Here is a 15089-nt window from a genome sequence, read left to right on the forward strand (position 1 = left end):
AAACTTTTCATCATCCAACAGTTATTTTAAGGTTCAAAACTGTAACATTGCTAGTTTTCTTGTTAATTCTGCTAATTGTGTGTATTAGTGGTCACATTTAATAGACGCTGTAAAACAAAGTAAATTATCACTAAATGACAATTTTCCATATATACTAACTAATTAAACCGCCTCTCCTTTCCAACTGAGCCGAACTCCAGAAATGGCTGCCAGACCAAATTAATAAACAAGAGAAATAACTTACTTATTGTTGTGCGGTTTTTAAAAAAAAATTAAAAACCACTTGTTGCCTTTTTAAGATAAAATTATGAAACTTTGCTAATTTAAAAACTGGTAATTAGTAGCTGGTGGGTTTAACTGCAACAACGGAACCACACTGCTTTCCACTCAGGGCCCCAGATTAACGTTGGGCCGGCCCTGTCTCCTATGATCCACCAACTACATTTTCATCCTGAAATGTCAGCCTTCTCATAAATGAAAAAAAGACGAAATAAATGATGCAAACTTCCCGAAAGAAACACCCTTGCATTAAAAAAATGTTTGTCAGCAAAAACTGACTGACTTCTATTTTTGTTTGTGTTGAGTCTAATTCTCCAGAGACCAAACCGCTCACTTTCTGTCCCTGTTGGGCTTTTTTTCCCCCTTCTTCTTCTTTTTTTCCTGCCCCCGCCGTAATCCTCCTCCCAAGCAGGACTAAAAAGAAAACAATGCAACTCAATAGACCGGAGCTCACAGCCTTTCATTTAGCCGTGACTTTGAATCATCTTTGCTCTGTGTGAGCTGTTTTCCTTCACACAAACACATATGCTGCAGCGTCGCAGCATCGTAGGACTCCTTCACGGGAGAGGAAGAAAGGCAGGAGGAGAAAAGGAGCTTTCAAAATATCACTCTAATAAAATATTCCCGCTCCTCTGGGATGCTCATTCAGCATCAGGGGAGGTAAAGTGGAAAAGGCCCGTTATTGGTCTCTGTCCAACAAGGAGAATGAGAGAAAAAGAGTGAGAGAGAGACCTATTTCCTTTGAGGAAAGATGTGAAGTAAAATGAACAGAGTAACAGCTGAAGGAAAAACTTTTAACTGCAAAATAAAAAGAGGAAAAAAAAAACTACAGATGACTGTAAGAGAGCAGCTGCCTGGGTGAGTGACAGGATTCAGCTCCAGACCGAAAGCCTACCCCAGCAAGGATCAGACTGTATGTATGTATATGGACTTTGATCAGCCAGAGCAGCCCGTCGGAGCAGCAGTGTGATTTGATTGAGAGAGTGTGTAAACTGGAACAGCTCACGGATCAACACAAAAACAAGAGAAAAACTCTTAAAAGACGTCCCCCGCCCCAGTCAGTCAGAGGAAAGTGCTTTCAAACAACCCGAAATGTATCTCAAGGGATTTTTTTTTTTTTTTTGCAGGTTGGTAACATTGCTGTCCTTGCAGGAATAGTTTGAAACTGTGTTTTATTTTTTCTTCAAAAGCAAAAAGAACTGCAGACTTAAGAAAGTTGTAGCAGGAAAAGACGAAATAACTTTTCAGTATCAGAATAAGCCAGGCTGGCACTGCAGTTCTCCAGATACGGCCAACATTCTCAAAGACATTTTGACAAAACTATTTTATTCTGTAACTTTCCCTCCCATTTACTTTAAATGTAAGACAGCGAGGCTGTATCTTGATGGACTGGTAGTGATCGGGTCCAATACGACTGAATTCACCAATCCTGCCATGATTCACATCAGGTAAGCAGAATCCAATACGATGCATCAAGTTACGCCATGATACAAAACAATACTGCACAGAACGATACGGTTTGGTACAATGTGAAATGATGCAATACACTAGAATGAAACACGGGAAGGAAGCTTTGTGGCTGAGTGAGAAAAACTATTCAATTATTTATAATATAAAGGACATTTATTAAACAAGGGGTTACAGCTGCTCTAGAGTGGGACTGATTTTGTCGTTTTGATAGTTCACAAATAGGGAAGTGACAGGAAATTTTGCGACATTTGATGCAAGAACAAGACAACTTAGCTGCTGTGAGAGTTAAAATGGCATTTAGAATCGTTAAAGTTAGCTTTGGTGTGTTATAGCCGTTTTTACACTGAGTAGTGTAAAAAACATGAGCTCAGGACCTCTCAGCTACTAAAACATATGTTACAAATTTTGCAACGTTCCTGATACCTCTCCATGTGCACACGCTATATAAGTTTAGGATTGTATTTATGTGTCGTTCACAATTTTGTCAGTCTTACATTTTTCAAAATTTGATTTAGGTTCATTTGTTCATCTGTTCTGTGTTCTGAACTCAGTGACAGAAGAGCTTTTTCCAGAAAACCTGGTTGGACACTAGGGTTATTTCGGCACAACTATGAAATAAACTGAACTTCATCTCCTGCGATACGGAGAAAGCATCTCACTGTCGGCACACATCCTGTTCAGCTTGATTGTTTAAAACAATTTATATATCCAAATGTGTTTGAAAAGAGTAAATAATTGATAATCTCGTCGTATTTATCACTGGTTACTATTTTTTGTCCACAAATACAAAAAAATATATATCAATTCAAATACACAACAGCAGCCTAGTTGTTGCCTTTTCATACTATTCTTTTTGATTTTCATCTCCCTTTAGTGCTCTACCTGGGATTTCTGTCATTGAGCTTGATTTCTCAAGTACAATTTCAACCAGGTCAATCAGCGAGCATAAGGAGAAGTTGTGAGCCATGATGTTGATTTTCTGCACCGTTTTAGAATCGCAGTCTGCCTGTAGTTGTAAAAATGGCAGCCGAGGAAATGAACGAACAAACTTCTCTCTCCGCAGCGGAGGACGGTCGCTTGCAGCTGTAAGTTTCATAACGTTGACTTGCCGTATTACGTACATCACAGCCAAACGTTAGGAGTTGTAGATTAGTAGTATTGTGTATTTAATAAGAAGTGTCATTTAAAGGAAAATTTAACAGGTTTTTGTAGATTTGTTACTTCTGTATAAACTTACTCAAGGGAAATAGAGCCAGCAAAAAAAATAAAAATAAAAATCATTACAGTATATTGTTTCTTTGCATAGGTTAAGTTTGCAAAGATTTAAATAAAACATTTCAATCTGAAGATTTTTCTCCAGTTTCTTTCCTTCTCTCTCTCCTTCCTTCTTCCTCTCTAGAGGCCACTCTACAAATGAGAGCTACCTTTTCTCGCTTCCCCCTCTCTCCCCAGAGACTTGTCAATGTCAGCTACACACCCGATTCAAAGTTCAAAGACTAACATCACACTAAACACACCTACACACACTCCTCTACCCCCCACCCTCCCAAACCCTCCACTACCTCCACCCTTTGTGTCCCTGGGGCGTATTTCATTTTGGTGTTGGTGAACACACTTGTGTGCCGGTGTGTGTGCGTGTGTCTGCGAGTGTGTGCGTGCCACAGGTGGCGCGGCGCTGGTGACTCTGACTGTTGTGGTGGCCAAAAGCATCACCGCCCCATCGCATTTGTCATCGCCCTTTTCCTGAAAGCGTGGGTGGGAGGGGACCTCGGAAGGGAAGAGAAGGGAGGTAGGCGAGGAGAGCTGATGACGGCAAATTGCAACCTTTGACAGTGCCATATGGGAGGTGGTTCTGAAGAGTCAGCCCTACGGAGGACCAATCTGTAGCTACCGGCCGTCTCTACCCTCTGATTTTTTTTTGTTTTTTTTGTGCTGCTCACTACATCTCTCCCACCGGAATCCGCGACACATGAAACGTCCGTCTCCCGTGCGTCGTCGAATCACGGAGTGGTCGGGAACCATAAAAAGCTTGTGTGGGTGTCGTCGAGTGGGTGGGCTCCCCGACGTTCAGGTGTATTTGATCTGTTGTGTTCACACCTCGACGCTGGCAGGGGAGCCCCCCCCCCACTCTCCGCCCCTCTGCGTGGGCTGGTAATTCGAGCAAATTAGGAGATGGGGCCTGTGTGCCATTAATGACACCCCACACCCTCTGCTGCACGTCCACCTATTGTTCCCTCCCCTGCACACACCTTTCTTTTCTTCCGCGCCGAATCGCCCCCTCCTCGGTTCCATCTGTGCCTCCTGCTCAACACTCAGCCTCAGTCAGGCTGAAGGAGCAGAGTGTGTGGAATGCACACACACATAAACATATAGCGCACATGGGGGCGGGCTGAGGGGTTCGCCAGGGAAGGGGGGGGATTGGTTCCAGGTGTCAGTTTGAGTGAGCGCATTAATCAAGCGGACAGATCTTCCTGACAGACACCTTCACACACACTCGAAGCCCTCGCACAGCATACACACTTTACAGTAGAGCTCCTACATATTCAGCTCCATGCAAAGGTATTAATGCTGACAGAGGTTTTCCATGTTTTGTCAGGACTTTAATGTATTTAATTAGGATTTTGTGTGACGGGCCAAAACAGAGTAATGGTGAAGGAAAATGATATACGAGTTGAAAATGTTTTTTTTTTTAATCTGAAAAGTGTGGCAGTAATTTGTATTAAGACTCAAATACTATAGGGTCTGCATTTCCATTGACCATTCAGTTGCGCAAATTGAATTTACAAAGGGAAAAAAAACCCCCCCAAAAAAACAAGTTTTTCAAAATAAAAGCCTGCACTAGGATGAAGTGGTTTTTCAGAGCTGTGTCAAAATTGGTGTATTTCGCAAAACTACGATAGAAACACTTTTTCCGCATCAGGCCAGTTTTCTCTAGACAGCGCTCAGACGGCTCCACCAGAAGTCTCACAGCTTCGCTCAGTTCACCAAAAACTGACTTTGACATTCGAACGTGTTGAAGCCGTCGCTTTTCTGTAAAACTCCCAAAATCTCAGGGATCTGTATAGGTTGCCGATTCCCAGGGTCTTTCCTCATATAAGTGTTTACATCTGTCACCGCCATGCATTTTTATCACCTACTCACGTGTGATTTTAATTGCATTTCTTATTTCATGGAAACACCGCAATTGCTAAATTGTGTTTTTTCGACATTAAGAGACTATCGAAAAAGTTTTGCGTGCATTTGCAATGGAAACGCAGCTCATGTTTCCTCTAAAAATAGTAGAGAATTTGCCCAGTTGCCCCTAAGAGTCATAATAAACACTCCTGTGTTCTGTGAAGGCCTCAAGGTAAAGGTAGAGTTAGACTTTAAAGTAACATTTTAAGCTCTGACCATCACCTTGAGCTCAATTCTAATCTGTTATCTGACAACATAAACTCTCAGGTCAGGAATGCAGCAAAGAGGCCCATGATGACTCTGGAGGAGCTGCAGAAATCCTCAGCTCAGGTGGGAGAGATATTCAACAGTTCAACAGAGCACTGCAAACCTGGGCTTTACGGAAAACCGACGAGAGGAAAGCGCCGTGAAGATCTACTGAAACTAAACTACATGCAGAACTTTGTGTGAGACGAGGAAACTCGCATCTAACAAGATGGTCGGAAAAGGTGTGGAGACGGATGGAGGTAAACGCAGGACAATCCCTAGAGGAAAACCTGAAGACTGGACTGGGGCCGAGGTTCACCTCCCCACTGAACGGCTTTAAAGCGACAACAGAAGCGCTTCGATAAAAGAATATTCACGCGTTAGAAACTCCCACAGCTAAATCCGATTAAGATTTTGTTGCAAGACTTGGAACGTCAGCATTCCCAGTGGGGCTCGCCATCCAATCTGACTGAACTCGAGCCAATTTGCAAAGACAAATGAAGTTTGTGGTGTTAATGGGACAAAATGTGGAAAAGTTCAAGGATTATGAAAACTTTAAAAAAGACACGCAACAACAGGCTAAAATGGTAAAATGTTTGACTATTTAAAAATATTTAAACGGAGTTAAACTCGTAGACGGATCACATTTGGCTACTTGGATACCAGTTTAATTCATTCCTAGAAATGAATCAAATTTACTCATGTGTGCTTATTTAATCACTTCGTGGATGAGCCACTCCAGCTCCTGCTCTTTTTTATTATCCTTCGCAGGAAAGTGCAGTTTTTTTACATATACGTTTGAGTCCATCTCGAGTCAGAGGGGATACCGCATTCCTTTCAGATTAAACCAAACAGGGTGAAATAGTTGGCCATTTTTCCCCCGTCGCAGACGAGAACAGGTAGCGCCTTGTGCCGGTGCTGCGGGCCGCGCTCTCATTTACTCACATCGTTACAAGCTGAATCCAAACACGGGGAAAGCGCAACACTCCATATTTCCTCTTAATACAGAAAAGGCTGAAAGTCCAAGCGGGTGGGGAGGGGTGTTGCGGGATGATGTTCAGGTTTCCCTGCGGTTCGAGATCGCTGTATCAGCTCGGCCCAAAGCCGTCTGCTGATCGAATAACAGGAATCAAACGCAAATAAAGGTGAAGGTGGCAAAGGGGAAAAAAAGGAAGGACTTGACACGGGACAGAACGAGGTGAAGCGGCTTGTGTTTCATTAGAATGAACCCGGTCCAAGATAGACCAATTTTGAAAGTGTTAGGTAGTTACTTCCTCTCTGAGGGCTTATATCGGATAACGGTAATTCGCCCAGCGTGATGCTGCTGTTGCTGCTGCTGCCGAGGACGAGGGCCTGAACCCGCTAAGTGTTGAAAAAGCGCTGCTTTAAAAGATTCGCCGGCTGACGGTTACCTGTCAACGTGTAGAGGAGTCGAGAGTTCGAAAAGCTATCCAAAATCAAACCGATCAGACTTTTACTTTGAATAAAAATGGCAAAGATTTGGACAAGATTGTAAAAGGAGAAAGAAAAAAGAGATAAAAAAAAGAGAGGTTAGCAGTAACTGTGTTTAAAAAGCGAGTCTATCGTCAACACTATCAACAGGCAGAACAGTCAGCTGGCAGGTCACCTTATCATAATAGTGTAATTACTCCCATTGCAAGCGGGTATTGGGATAAAACAAAAGATAATACACGCTGCCTTGTGAAAATGTGCGCCGAATTGTGGGTTTGTTGTCACAGTCTTCATATTACAGGGATTAGAGTAATCTCATTTGTTTTAACAACTCTCCGTTCCTTCTCTTCCACCGAAGCCAGACGATAATCCATGAACTAATAGCTCAGAGTTAGGAAGGAAAACAGAATCCAATCGTTTGCAGGTTATTTGCTGTATGTGAAATTACATGCAGAAGCGCTTCTCACAAGTTTTTACTGGCAGACTTTTGTTGGCTATTTAACCTGTGCATGTGTATGAGATTCAGATGAAACGATAACACTGAGTAAAAATAAGTTTCACTGTATTTACACAACACATTACTTGGTGTTAACTGCCTCTATATAATGCAGGACATACACATTTATTTTTCCAGTTGCTTAAATCATGTAGCATACTTATTGTTAGTAGTAATAATGATGGTATTAGCTACGTGTAGTTATTTTTTTTTATTATTTTGAGAGATATGCTTATGTTCCTGAGAGGTTATTGTGCAGAATTTGATCCATTTTTTATAGGAGTTGGATATTTTGTCAGGCTATCTGCCATTCGCAGTCAGCTGCTAACAAACATACTATAAAATAGTTTAACTAAGAGTGATAGGTGGTGCTTCTTCCACGTTCCAGCTCATGAGAGGACATGAGCTGGAACGTGTCCTCAAGTCCTCATGAGAGGACGTGAGGAACTTTTTACTTTGTTTTTGTCTTCAGAAATTGATAAAAACTGTGATTTAATAGAATCTGTCGGCAGAGCAGGGTAATCCAATCCATCCACTGATATTTTGTCTGATTACATCACAGGTTTAATGCTATAAAAGCACTGACAATGCTCGGTTTTTGGGTGTCATCGTGCTACGTGGGAGAGCAGGTGCCTCAAAGTCCTCCTGGGATTTGATTCCCAAACTCAGGAGACTTTTTTCATTTCACAAAAGCATTTCACAAACAGAGAAAAAAAAAAAGTTTGTAATTTACCTCAAACTTACAAGGGAGACTTCACTTCAACGAGACACATCCAGGCATTTTACGAACCTAAAATCCCCAGAGACCCTGAACCAACAAGAGTGACGGGTTCTTGCCCCTTTTAGTTTCCTGTTTTTTTTTTTCCAACTACTTCCAAACAGATGAATTTATCTTTCTTGCAAAGTGTAGGCTCCTTTATTCAACTCAGCTGACCACCACTGCACAGCAACCGGTCTGTCAGGGTCAGCGCTTTGTCACTGTATGAATTTATGACCCATACAGTCATAAATCGAGGCTTGCTTCGGCACTTTCTCACGTATCGCTTTACAAGAACTTTAAAAAATTAGGAACATGATCAGAGAATGTTTCTGTTGTGTTGTAAAGAGAACTCTCAAACCCTCCATATACTGTGAAAACCAGCCCATGCCTACTCCGAACCTTTGTTGCCTTCGCAGCATCGCTGTAGAAAGGGTGAAAATTACAGATAGTTTCCTAAAAAAAAAAAAAAAAAAAAAAAAGTGGGAATAGCTTGTTTCAGCCCATTAAAATCACAGGTTATTGTGTTTCCATGACACTCTCATTCAGACCGTAATAGCTACCTGTAGCTTAAGTTTTGCCCGCAACAAGCCCACCAATCGCTGCTTGCACATTTCACTCACATTACAGAGCGGGTTAATCCATGTCTGAATAAATCCTGATCACGTTAACACTCTGAACCTTTCTGTTTTCCCCCTCGGGAACAAGCGTAGGCTAATAGGTTTTATTAGCCCGGGCAGTTTGCAAACACAAACAGAAGCGTTTTTACTTCATCAAGTATGACCCTGCTGGGATTAAATAGCAAGTTTGCCTCAGAGGTACAATTAAGAGACGCTAAAAAGAGTTCCTTTGAGCGCGGAGTTGAGGGAAGAGTCTCCGCTGCACAGTAGCAGCCAGTGAAGCGCTGCCGCTTTTTTTTTTTCCTTTTTTTCCCCCCCTCTGGCATTTTCAAATTACCTATTGATGAGTGGGCTTCACTTCGCTCCCCGGCTGGGATTGGGGGGATGGGGGAATGGGAGAGGAGGGGTGATGTCTGGTTCACTTTTAAGATGTCTCCAAGAAGCAGGCCTGTGGTTAGATCTAAGGCAATACTTATGCAACAGAAGCTTGCCTTTCTCAAATACATATACGGTTTCCCTTGCAAATTATCCGAGATTTTCTTCAGAGGTGGGGGGGGTGAAGTTTTCCGCATGCAGTCCTCGGATATTTACCCCTTTCGCTTTTGATCGTGTTGACTCGGGTCCCTTTGCCTTTTTTTTTTCTTCTTCTTTTTTTATTTTTTTATTATTCTTTACTGTTCCTGCACGACTTTATTGAACGATAATTGCTACCCATGACTTAATTGTCTATACGTAATTAGGTTTGTAAGAGAGAAAATAGGCAGTTAAATGTTCCCCAGAGAGGCAGTGGCGGTTGAGTGGGTGCCACACGTGTTGTCGATTATTCTGCCCCTCTCCATCTGATCTGCCAGTATGAGGAGATATAATAAAAGAAAAATGGATTTCGAAGCGATTTAATGAGAAGTGCCTGACGCAAAGTGCCAAGACAAATTTTAATGATCCTCTGTCTTTGCTTAATTAGAAATCTTCGCCAGCTCAGTTTATTGCTGTGGATTAAAAGCTGGGTCTAGAATTAAAAGTGTCCCCGATAAGCAACAATGTGCAGACAGAGTGGAAAAAAACAAACAAACAAACAAACAAACAAAGGGAGGGGGTTTGATGAAAACAGACTGTCGCTGGACCAAACGAAACACGACAACAGAAGGAGTTGAAAATGTGATCTTATTTAAACGGATTTACTAGAAGCTTTTAAAGCGAAGCGAAGATGAAACTTCATTGGGAATTTTAACGAAGCGATTCAAGGAAAACTACTTACGGTGCCACTTGCAATTGTCATGATATGTTAAACATACTAAATCATGTTTTTCTTTTTTTGATTAGGGGGACTGAGTTTTTTCGGGCCTGACATTAAATAACAAGCGGCAATGCCTTTACACTTAAACTAATTATCACTTTCATCTCCTTCCCTACCTGAAATCCGCAGAGATCTACACCTGAATGCACCACAGCAGGCTCTTTTTCTCTTATCCTCTCGTGCCCCAGAGACTCGCCGAAAGGTCAGAGGGGGTTAGAGCGTTAATAGGTGGCGGTGATTGTTAGAAAGCTCCCTCTCTCTCTCTCTTTCTCTTTCTCCACATTCCCTGCAGCCTGCTTCTGTACGGAGCAGCTGTGGCTGACCACGGAGCGACTTCTGCAAAACATCTTTTACGCGTTTGATTTGGACAAGGCGAGCAAAAGCTGCGGAGCGGAGCAGGGAGGGAGACATGTGGTGGTCTTGCATCAGGAGGAAATATTTGCTTCCTTCAATTTGGAAAAAAAAAATCCATGCAATATGGTTAATTTTGCAACCTTGAAGTAGACTCTGTAAAAGAGCTGTCACAGCAGATTAAAGTAAATCTACAGGAAAGGGTGGAGGTGGAGGGGGTCTTAAGTGAAACATGCAAGTTGGCCTTCCCAGGTAGCCTCTGCTCCTGTTGAGGAGTTATTTTTGTCCCCTAATTTCAAACAGAGAAACGAGGGGATTAAAAAGTATCCGAGGCGAGGAGTTATTTTTAGACGTCCAATAAAAATCAGAACGAAGTGGTTGTTCTAAATCCGAGTTTATGATGAGTTTGCTCAGTTCCGAATTTCCGTCAGCCGGTTCAAGCCGCTGCGGTGCTGGAGGAAATCTAAACAGATTAATTGATGACAGCAGAGCGACCGAGCAGCTTTAGGAAGCGATTACAGATCCCTCTTGGCAGCCTAATCAATACTGTATTCCCAACAGAGACACATAAACCCACACACAGCCCAGTAATCCCCACATCTTGTTCCAATGCTCAACTGTAAACTCCCTTGCGCAGCGGCTGTTTACGTCTGTCAAAAATATCACCCCTGCCTTTGTTTTTGGTTCTGCAATGGCATCGCTCTCTAAATCTAAGGGTACGTTGCACAAACATGTCATCTCCCTCTTCCAGGAATATTTATAAACACTGCATATAAGTAAATACTGGAATCTCTCAGTGCAGATTTAATTTTTTATTTTTTTTTGGTCACTTGTCAAAAAGTCTTGATGACGGTTGGGTCTCTCTCTTCCACCACAAATGCTCAAAAAATTGATGGCGGTGACCTCGGCTGATCCTCGTCTGGATTCAAATCCTTCAAGATCTTCAGGTCCAAGATCTTTATCCTCATCACAGAAGTTATCCGCATCTCAGCAGCTGACCTCCCCCCCCCACACCGAGTCCTTTCCGTGAACCCAAGCCCCGCAACCGACCTGTTTCCAGAAGAGAATCGGCGACCGGCGAACGTAGGTACTCACCCCAGAAGAAGTTTTGCTGACATGGTGTCACTGTGCTGAAGAGGCTGTTAGATGCCATGGCTGCCTCTGGTTCCAGCAAGCCCCACTTTTGTTCCTCTGCGGTTTCTGTGACCCTCGACACGTCCTAAACCAAGAGCACGCAGCGTGTCATGAAGGCGGAAAAAAAATGGAAAAGCCATCCACAAGACATGCTTCTACGTATCAACTATTTGGATGACCACAAGTAACGACCAGGTTTGGTTTTATAGAGAAAAAAAAAAAAGAAAAAATTGCAGAGGCAAATATCGCTTTTGCGGATAGATCAGATGGTGTCGGACTGGCTTGCCTGGCCAGTGTGGTTGGAACGTACTTACTTGCTTAGCGCCGTCCTTGTGACTGGTGTTGGCCCGTGACGATTAACCATTTACACTCCAGGTCGCCCTCAGACACCAACCCCGAGCCGCACGTCTGTGGTTCTGTGGTTGTTGGGGAGGCGAGCAGAGCCCTCACACAACCCAAAAGGCACCAGCTTTAAAACTCGTCTCTTTCCTGCCCTCCATGCGGCGTCACTGGAGACCCTGGGTCACATGCCCGCCGACGTCATCACGGCACAGCAGCTGAGTGGGACAGCCTACAATTGCAGCTTGTCTTGCCTCTTGCCTCCCCTTCCAAGAGTTTTTTCCTCTCCCCTCCTTCTCCCACCACGCGTGATCCAGCAGCGTTTTCCAGGCTCTCTTGGGACCCGGTTCCTGACGCTCCCATGAGTCAGGAAGCCTCAGTGGGGGCCAGGTTGCTCAACCGCCCATGCTCCTCTCGGCATATGGGCAACAGTGACTCTCTCTGCCTTGCTCTCCCTTCACTCATTCAGCCCCCCTTCCCCTCCTTCTCTCCTTCCCGTCTATGTCTCTCTCTGTGACTCCGCTGCTCCTTCCCTCAACTCGTTTAACAGGCTGCCGTGCTGCTCCTGTCTGCCTTTGAGCAGGGAGAGCTGAACTTGGTAAGATTTGAGGGTGTGAGTGAAGAGCGAAAGGCTGGCTGGCTGGCTGACTGGCTGGCGGTGTGAGGCTGGGTGTGTGCGACTGCGTGTGTTTGTCTGTGTAAGCATGTGCAGCAGGAGGAGAGAGAAAAAGCGAGTGGAAAGCGGAGGTGCTATGACACTCGGCCGAGGAGACTTGCCCGAAATTTCCTGTTTTCTCCCGTCTCGAATATTGCCGCGCCGCAGACAGCAATTCGTGTTATTGCGTCACGCTCCACTGGCATGCGTTTGTGCATGTGCATTTGCATCCAAGCCAATGCACTGACCCGTCACCGGCCTCCACTAAAGAGAAGGACCGGGGCGATTCCTGTAAGAGGCCACGCATCGCGGCCACCTGTCCTCTCGCTGAGAAGGCTTCACGTCACACAGTCTTGTGAACAATCGGACACACACACACAAACACCCACGCGAACGCAGACACCCTGCAAACCTCCCCACCCCAGCCAACAACCAGTGATTAATCACAGGATAATTCCCATGAAGGCTCAAGCCATACACATGCTTGCACGCCACAGAGACGGTTGGGCTTTTGATCAGCGATCACAGGTGGGAGCTCTGACGGATCATAAAGAGAGGCGAGGTTTTGGTGGAGAACCAAAAGAATGAGTGGTATGAAGATCATTGAGATAAAAGCTTGGCATCTCATCTTGTCACCGAACAGTAAAAAGTCAGAGAGAAAACTGACATTGTTGTAGTGATTAATAATTGCATAAATCTGCCAAAACAGTCATGAGGTGTGATAGTCGCTCACAAAGAAAAGTCTTTATGTTGCAACTGCAACTTTTAATGTACATGGGAGAATTTTACCTGACAGATCAACATAAAGCGCCACATAATTGCTCAGTTTTGAAAGGCAATGTGTGAGCCTGCACTCAGCACGTTTCTCTCACAGTGCAGTTAATTGCGTTCCGTCCTTCTTTGGGTACAGACGGAGCGCTAGCTGTTCTGTGAATGCCTCAGGGGTTTGTTACAGGGCGTTAATGAACGAACAGCATCATAAAGATCGAGGAACACAACAGACAGGTGGGGAATAAGGTGTTGATTAAGATTAAAGAAGAGTTGAGTGATAAAATACGGCCCTCAAACTTCAAAATAGAACATCTTTCAAGCCAAAAGTGAAAGATGCCAACGGTAACTCTGGAGGAGCTGCAGAGATCCACAACTCTTGAGGAACAATGTATTAGCAGGGCAATGTTTCAGCAGTGCACTCCACAAATCTAGTCTTTATGGAAGAGTGGGAGGAAGAAAATCAACACTGGAGGAAAGCCAAAAAGAGTAACAGCTAACCAGAGCTGGAAGAATGTACCTGGGCAAAACAAACAAACAAAAATTTAACTTTGAGGACTACATGCAAAATGCAATGTATGGCAGAAAAATGCATTGGATATCATACTAAACAGACCATAGCCTTGATGACGGATGGTGGTGTTAGCATCATGATAGGGAAACTTTTTAGCAAAGCTGAGGTTCACCTTCTTGGAATGAAACAAAGTCAGATTTTTCCTTTTGTTTGACAATTATGCAATACTTGTACTGAGCTGTCACATAAAATCTCAGAAAAGTACATTGAAGTTTGTGGTTTTAAATTCATATAATGTAAGAAATAAAAGTGTTTTTTTTTGTTTTTTTTAGCAAATTAAAAAAAAATACCTGAGAGAACTTGTTGTATTCGGGAGATTGAATTTTATATGACTAATTGAGTTTGAGGTATTTTCATATTGTTTCAAGAAATACTCAAACATATATTGATTACAATATATGTTTGTTAACTACAAACATATATTGTAATCAACAAATCCAGTACCAGTAGTTAAGATACGTCTCTGTACAATTTTATTTATTTATTTTCTACATCAGATTTGGAAATAACTCTGGTAAAAAAAAACAAACATTGTATGATTGAAATAATGTATGTTCTATACTTCAATGGTTTTTAAAATAATTGTCCCCCAAGAAAAAAACTCAACATTAAAAAAAAAAAAAAAAAAATTGTCATTTCAGTTCAGTAGGCATTTGGAATCAAAGGTATTTAGGAAAGACAAAGTTTTAAAATGTTCTGCTTTTATAGCCGCTGGAGTTTCCACCGTAGCGTTCCTTTGGTCCAAAGACCTTTTAATGAGATGCCAGAAAAACTGGCAGAACAACCAATTTTCTCTGGCCAAGTGAAGCATAAAGTAGCACACCTGCTTCCAGAAAAACATGAGCAGTTTTAATATGGAAAGTAAAGAAGCACCACCCATCACTCCAATGAAGCAGCATAAAGAGTCGAGCAGCAAACTACATGTTGGCTACATGAGCAGACAGCCCAACAAACTAACCATTAACTTGTATTACTACAAAATAAAGATGTTGTCTTTTCTACTATAAGAAGTGTGCTAACTATGTTATTTAGAGTTTTACTGTAGTCTATATAAAAATAACTGTATGTGGTGTAATAATTAGTAAATTAAATCATTTAACAGCAGTTTTTTTTTACATTTTGGTGGTGGAATGCATGGTGAAACTCAAAGATGTCATCCCATGAGAATCTTATCATTTTCAGATTTTTTTTTAGTGCTACATGTGATTAATTACAACTTGCGTTGTTTTAAAAAGTAGCGTACTTGTGCAGCAGCAACGCCTCCAAAAAATAAAACCGCCTCACCAGTAAATGACGCATCGGCTTTAGTTTGCACTTTTTTTTTTTTTTTTTTTTTTTTTTTTAACGAACATGCGTGTAAATAAAATAAATGCTTTTTTATTTACAGTCTCATTTCTTCCATAACTGACCTCGCTGTAGGTTTATAAAAATAAAGAAATAAATAAATTCGGCAGCACAACAGCGTTTCCACAAGCCTTTA

At 42.6% G+C, this 15089-nt stretch overlaps 1 long non-coding RNA gene across 1 annotated transcript; it reads right to left on the reverse strand.

The window, feature by feature from the left end:
- Positions 1 to 9130: 9130 nt before the first annotated feature.
- LOC107837971 (uncharacterized) lies at positions 9131 to 11854 on the reverse strand. Its single transcript, XR_001664024.1, has 2 exons — positions 11588 to 11854; positions 9131 to 11358 (listed from the first exon to the last, which is right to left on the reverse strand). It is a non-coding gene; the product is annotated as an uncharacterized LOC107837971 (long non-coding RNA).
- Between the last annotated feature and the right edge of the window lie 3235 nt (positions 11855 to 15089).

This window comes from Poecilia formosa, unplaced genomic scaffold (assembly GCF_000485575.1).
Source record: "Poecilia formosa unplaced genomic scaffold, Poecilia_formosa-5.1.2 Scaffold195, whole genome shotgun sequence".
Classification (NCBI taxonomy): Eukaryota; Metazoa; Chordata; class Actinopteri; order Cyprinodontiformes; family Poeciliidae; genus Poecilia; species Poecilia formosa.